At 31.4% G+C, this 7,869-nt stretch overlaps 1 long non-coding RNA gene across 1 annotated transcript; it reads left to right on the top strand.

Moving 5' to 3' along the window:
• Positions 1-243: 243 nt before the first annotated feature.
• Positions 244-6,162, top strand: LOC132915150 (uncharacterized). Its single transcript, XR_009659789.1, has 3 exons — positions 244-2,441; positions 5,372-5,530; positions 5,989-6,162. It is a non-coding gene; the product is annotated as an uncharacterized LOC132915150 (long non-coding RNA).
• The last annotated feature ends 1,707 nt before the right edge of the window (positions 6,163-7,869 follow it).

Raw genomic sequence — 7,869 nt, 5'->3', positions numbered from 1 at the left:
ATTGAGAAGCAAGTTTCAATTAATTTATATAGGTAATAATAATTTTATTTGACAATATATTACATCTATATTCTTTCATGAGAAAATGTATCTCTCATGCATATCACATCGTCTAAACCACCATTTCTTATCTTATTTTATTAACGTTTCTATTTCTATTTTATACTTTTAGTTTTTTATTTTATTCCCTTAACGTAAATAATAAATAAACAATCAAAATTAGCTCAGGGTATTCAGCCAGGTTAATTATATTTTGATTAGTCAGTTAATTTTAATTAGGAAATTGATAATTAATATAATTATTAATATACTAAAAGATATTATTTATTAATTACTAGATTATGGATGTTTATGCATTTATGGGAAATTTCGTTTAGAAAAACATGGAAAATACAAATCGTATGCAAGAATATATGAAATACTTATTTAAAAATTGAAAAAATTTATCGGTCATCGGACTTAAATTCCAAAAATAAATTGTACAGACAATACAGTTTATTAAGGAAACTGATTCTCCATATTAATTAAAAGCAATTGAATAAATATGGATTGTTAGATTCGTAAAATTTATAATAATATAGAAACGTATATAGAATTTAGAAAATTTAGAAAAATCCGTGAACGAAAAAGCTTTCAGAAAAATAATATATATTAATTCGAAAGAACACGATGACAAATAATGCATGGCATTGAACAACTGCATCTAGCATCTAGAACCATAATACATCAGAACATAGAGTTAAGACCTTAATCTTTTCCTTACTATGAGTTACACCCTTCGCATTCAGCTAGCGTTGAATAATGACAGACTATAGTCACCTTTAACGAAAGTAAATGTTAAAATCAGTACCAATAAAAATGAAGTTTCTTAGCTATAACTATAGATCAACATTGAATTCTAGTTTACTTTTCTCGTAGCAGTTCAGATTTCTACATAACTCGATAAAGTTTTCGACAAAGTTGGTCGATCTAAAACATAAATTAAAGATTGAAAATTGAAAATATTGAAATCTTTAAATACGATAATCGCAATAGCTTCGATGAAGACGGGATATAATTTTTTGTACAACTAAGATAAATACAAAATTTGATTAAAACGACTGTGTTTGGAAGATCTTATTATAGATTTCCAATTCTTTATAAATATGTATAATAACGTGTTTTATCTGTTTTACCTACTACTTTTTTAAATCATTAGCAATTCTGTCGCATTTTCCCATCATTTAATCATTATCAGTTTGTAAGACTGAAGATAAAATAAAAGAATCATTGTTGATATGTTTAATATCAGATTAATTAAATTGAGTGCGTTGAAGTTTTTATGCATTTAAACAAAAGATGCAAAAATTCAAAGAGCGCAGCAAGTTTAATATTTTAGAACGTACAAATATTTTTATCACATTATAGAATTTCCTCAAATTGTAGAATTTATAATATTATTTGTACGCGTTCTCCTCTGACCTGAGCAAGCAACTTTTAAGAAACTTTAAAAAAGAAACTAAAAAAAGCAATTTCTCTATTTTTACTTATAGATCGTTAAAAACCAAGGAATTGCCGCGAATTTTCAGCACAGAATCAAATCAATCAGTTTCGCATCGAACGAGCCGAATAATGTCCGTTTAATCTCAAACTACACGCTTTGATATATAATAATTAGGATAAACGGATTTTTGTGCAATTTCCTATCTTTGTGTACTCGATTAAAAAAATGAAACGAAAATAGCGATTTATTTCGTTTAAATATCTCAAGTACTCTACGAAAAATATTTTACATATTTATATATGTTATGCGTAGGGCGTTCCGTTTTTAAGTTACATAAAGAACTCACAGACATGCTTAGCCTAATTTGCAAGCGTAATTAAAATGGAAAGCAAGCAGGCGCAAACCTTTAGTTCCCGCCCTCGACACGCGCGCACGCTGCCAGCGAACCACGTATCGCGCAAGGATTTCTGATCGGTCGTTGAGCAATTTTAGGGGTGTTCCATGGTGGAAAGAACGACGGCTATTGTACGGAGAGGGGGTCGGAATAGTGGGGGGCAATCACCAGGGGTTATACCTTGATGGAAAAGTATAAAAGGGCGCAGAAAGGTGCGTGGAGTGTTGTAGTCACGAGCTATCCCGAGCGAGAAGACAGCAGTTGCGAGTTGTCCTCTTCGAGCCAACAACGCTCCGACTTCAGTCAGCGATTGGGTGTTGAAGAAGGCGGTCATAGAAGAACATCACCACCAGTCGAGCTCTCACATTGCACAAGCATCCCTTGGCTTCACGGTCTCAGCATCTGACTGCGATCTGGACCAGGCGCATCCGCAACATCTATACGCATCTATACGCATTTATTTGCATTTATATGCAATTATATGCGTGACTTTCGACCAGTGAGGCGTGTTACGATTCCTTGCGGCCCTATCAACCAGCAACTTCGAACAGCTACATCTATCTGGTACGTATATTCACGAGCCTTTCGCAACTTTATCTGCAACCTACAAGCGCGCGATGTTTTAAAATGCGATATTTCGTTGCTAAAATTCAATTTTCCAATTTTCCAACATTCGAAAAAGAAAGATTTTTTTCTATCAGTTGACAATCCGAAACTTCCAAGCGCCGCGACAGTTTCAATGTTTCTGACGCTGCCATCTTTTGATGAATCGTTCGACGAGTCGTTCAGATAGTGAGAGATTTTTCTGACGAAGAAATGATTCGTTTGTGAAGATCGGGCGATTTTATTCGAGGCTGAGTTCGAAGGTGACGGAATCGTGCGATAGTTAATTTGCCGACGAATGATATTTGATTGGCGGATGATCGTTCTGACAGAGAAAATCAAGTAGAATGGTCGCTCGTTTTGAAAGAGAAAATTTTTTTAGCAGAAGAGATTTCTGATCGTTGGGAACGTTTTAAGCCAAAAAATTAAATCACGTCAAATTTTGCTTCTAACTTGTAGGTTGTTTAACGATAAGAGATTTTCTTTTATAATTTTGATTTTAACAACTATGTACACTGTTGAATAAGAAAGAAAAAGATGTTGGCTTATTATAATCTAGTGAATTATATTGAAAAAAAGGTTTATCGGTAGAAAGATTTTGTTAAATCAGATAATCGTCGTCCTGTGAAATGTTAATTTCAACAGGCACGAAGTTTTTTCGGTTATAAATATGATATTTATTTTTTTAGTGAATTTTGAAACTAGAAATTTATCGGTAGAAATGTTTTGTTAAATCAGATAATCATCATCGTGTGAAATGTTAATTTCAACAGGCACGAAGTTTTTTCGGTTATAAATATGATATTTATTTTTTTAGTGAATTGTGAAACTAGAAATTTACAGGTTTGAGAAGTTAATGAAGTTGTTGTTAATAATTGACAAATTCTTGTTTAAGTGAACTACTATAAGAAGGTTTAGTTTAGCTGTTATTATATGAAATATAAAAATTACTGACGGAAATCGTTGCAAGGAAATTTTAATTGGTCACTAATAATTAGTTTAGATTGAGTTTTGTAAAATAATTTTAATTTTTTGTTAAGTAATAATAATACCCTGTAGAGTATATTAATTTTGACAGCGGGATAAATTCACAGTAGAAAACGTTTGTAAGCCGACATAGAAAGTATTGCATGTTTGAAGTGATCTGAACAAGTTGTTATTCTGTACTGCAAGATTTGATTTTGCGATATAATAAATTAGATAGGAAAAGAATATTTTTCGAATTAGAAATCCATATTCATAAAATGTTTCTTGCGATCTAATATTAGCAATTTTCAATGAACCGTACGAAGAAGGAAAATGTACAATTGAATCTTTAGAAAATTAAACAGGGATATCGTTGCGATCAAAAGATTTTATTTGATCGAGAAATCCTATAAGATTTCAATTTTCAGATACGTTTAACTTTGAAGAATAAGAGGCATTTATTATATTATTTGGAACAAGTTTGTCGTGAATTTTTATGAAAATAATTTACCTTCAAAATTTTCAAGGGTAGAGATAACACAACCGTAGATAATTAATAAATGTTTAAGCCAAGTAACAAGATCACGTGAGTTATTCGAGATATAGCAGGTTTGCTAATCGAGGAAAGTTTCTTAAAACGAGGAAAGATCTTTATCGAGTTTAAAAGACAAGATTTATTGTTGGTGGATCCTCGGTAATGAAAAACGTAATTTAAGAATAGTGGATTTGGTTCTGGTACAATTTTCCTTATAATTTGGTAAAAGGTCTGTATAAATTATTCTGCGAAAGATATGTATCTATGTATGAATAATTTATCATAGTTCGACAATAAACTACGCGAAATGACTTGAAACATAATTGCTTCGACAAGATTGGACAATCTTCTTTCTTTTTTTTTCTTTCTTTTTTTTTTTTTTGCTTTAGCTTAACAATTAGATTATATGTAAAAATGATTTGAAGTATAATTTGAACGATTTTTCGTCTAATTAGATGGAACATCTGTGTAAAATATTTTAGGCTAGATTTACGCTTGTACGTAAATCATTTTCTACGCGTGATAAATACACCTAATAAATTTGCAAAGCCAATTTCTTTTTCCTACTTGATTGAAAGAGTTACATGAATAGCTGATCGAATGCTGTCTTCCTGTTTAGATTTTCTTTGTGTGTGTGTGCGTGCGCGCGCGCGCGCGCGTGTGTGTACACATATATACATATATACATATATACATATACATACATATATATACATATAACTAGTTTCGTTATTCCAGATTTATGAGAATTAACAAATTCTTCGAATGAAATTATTTTAGCTGTTTTAATAAATTGTGCATCAAAAAATTGCTTGTATAAATTAAAGAACGTTTCTAGCAGCCGCCACGATACTCTTGCTCATACAGGAAAATTAACCGAATATTCTGGTTATTTTAATAATGAGATTTTATTTCCATAAATGTTTTTAACATTGAATATACGTGGTATATAACAAATTTGCTCTTCCGTAATATATTGTTAACGGACAATAGGATAAAATTTAATGGGTAATATTAGTTCGTTAAATCCAAACTTCAAATAAAAGATATTTCATATGCAGCAACTTAATATTTTATATTGAAGTTCTTTTTAGATAGCAATTTAATGAAAATGCATTTACCATGTTTGTTTCTTTTTAATGTTCTTCATACAAACGTATTTATTTTATTCTTATAATTTTCTGTATACGAGATCATTTCTCCTTCCTGCTGATGGAAACTAAATTGATTTCACTATCTCGTTCTTTACTGTTTTATACTGAAAGTATATTTCAATAAAATACTACGCCATGACATAAGTGACCCTTGGTAGAAATCGAACGTTCCTCTTACCGCAACTTCGATACTGTTGAATAAATATCAACATAGTTGTTGCTTGCTTAATTTACAGATCATTGGCATTCAACGGAGTGTGTTAACCGGATCAGCGACAGCACCTATTGATCTATCAATATGATGTTTCATAATAGAGAACAGGAACAACCAAGATCCCACTGGTGGTTTCCTAATAGGTGCTACTTCCTTTTGTTGATGCTCGAAAGCTTTATTGGTAAGTCTATTTTTGACACATTTATGGATAATCATTTGAAAAATTATTTCATATTTCATATATGATCAGGTTGAAGTACACAGGCTCAAAAAAATATTCGCACACCTATAGACACGTTTAAGAATATATGTGTGTTACTGTACTTATATGTGCTATACGAAACATTTTGGATTTTTAATTAGTATTGGCTATAAATGGCAAACTCGCTTATCATGATTATATTTGTAAAATTTGAAACAAATCTAGGATATATATGTATGGCAATTAAATGATATTTTTTAACATGTTGCCAAGGTCATCACCTCGGGTTAGCTTTGTAAAGGTTTCATACAGTTGCGGGTCACAGTTTATTAAAAAATCATTATCGAAAAAAGTTTGTTAAAACTTAATTGAATCATATTTTAATTGTTATCATGCTAAAACACATTATAATATAAATCGATTTTAATGTTTCTCAGGTTTGATTACCTTCGTCTTCACAGTTCTATTGACGCCCGGCCAGAGCTTGGAGTTGTGCGCAGACGGAGTTGCCATTTTGACAGGACTTGCTGGTATTGTTGATGCGTTGATGACGCCGCGCAACAGATTTTCCGGCTTTACCACGGCTTTCATTGTAGTCGACCTCGCTGCCTTTGGACTTTCATTTATATCTCTACCTGTGATCGTCGTTCGTATTTCCACAAACGTACGTATTGTCTGTACTTTCACCGGTACTGTCCTTTCCTATTTCTTTTTCTCTGCTGAACACTATGTTGCACTACTGAAACGTTAATTACTATTTTTCTACGTTACTTTTGTTTTCTTTTCCTTCAGTTAAATTCTTCATTATTTAATAATCTATACAATTATTTATATAGTAAATAACAAGTATTGAAGTAACGATCAAATAAATGTTGGAGAGGACATATATATTTTTATTGAAAATTTTCAATAATTGTGCTGAACTATAGATGATACAATTATAATAATATTTTGTATTACGATTTGAATTATAAGATAACATTCATGTAAGCCAAATCTCACATTGTTGCCAGGACAATGCTAAATTAAATTTCATCCGGATAAAAATTGTATATATTTAAAAATGCTTTTTCATTAAACTAAAATTTATCTATCAAAATAGCTTCGCCTTAGATAAAGTATCCAATGCTTTATTACATTAATTAAATGTTTTTTTTAAAAAGTATTACGAATATTAAAAAAGTAGCTAAAATTGTTATCGAAAATGTACTAATATTTATTACTTACTAATAATAAGTTATTATTGCCTCTACCAGAAGAATTTTAACTAGCTGATGCATATGCACTATTTCATTTGCGAGAAGAGCATAATTCCAGAAAAAATGTCATTTCAGAGCTGTACTGAAAAATTGTTGATCGATCGTATAGAAAAATTCTTAAAGTGAAAACAGAAAGCGATTAACATAGCAAACGTTATATTATATTTCATGCTTAAGCTTGTAGTGCAACGATCGATTCATACGCTAATTAGTAAGCCATAAAAGATATAACTTGGAAGAAACGAAGCTGGCACCCCGCTGGGGGTAGTCACCCACACGCTATATTTATTTTTATTTTAATTTTTTTTTCACCAATAAGATATAACACTTTACCAAATGTCCTTCAGGACAAATTGTAAAAAAACCAAAATAAAAGAAAAAAGAAAAAAAAAAAGAAAAATTAGTAAGCAACGTCGGTGGCGCAAATTCGTTTCCGATCGTTTTCTCATTCATCGGTCGGGTCGATGAGTTTCGGCGTCGCAAATCAACCAGAACAGGGCTTAAAACCGCTGGAACCGTTCGATCGCCGGAGAAAGTTTCCAATGCCAAGGCTAAAACGCGGTCAGGGCACGCACCATCGTGAAATTTCACAAAATTACTTCGCCTCTAGACCCCGATGGAACGCGTCGCGCCTCTTCCGCTCAATGATCTATTTTTCGAGATACATTTTTCGAGATGCAGTAACCTGAATTTTAAAGGAGGGAATCGATGGATCGGAACTGCACTGTTTTAAAGATTAAGAAATCGTTATAGCGTAATTGGAATGTAAAGAAGCTTGGTGAAATTTTCGTATTTTAAATATTTTCTTATTTAATAGATTTTTATTTTCCAATGTGTATATCAGTATATCTTTTCCTGTTTCTTTTAAGAATTTGATGCAGTTTATATGTAAAAAAGCACGATATCTTATTGAAATAGAAACTCAATGATTCAAAATATTTCAATTTCATAAAATTTTAGAAAATCGTACGATGGAAAGAAATGGTAATGAGAAAAATATCGAGGAAATTCCAACTAAATTGGCTGAAATGATATATGAAGGTCAGAGATGAAAACCAT

Source organism: Bombus pascuorum, chromosome 16 (assembly GCF_905332965.1).
Source record: "Bombus pascuorum chromosome 16, iyBomPasc1.1, whole genome shotgun sequence".
NCBI classification, from domain to species: Eukaryota; Metazoa; Arthropoda; class Insecta; order Hymenoptera; family Apidae; genus Bombus; species Bombus pascuorum.
This window is presented reverse-complemented; position numbering and strand designations above follow the sequence as displayed.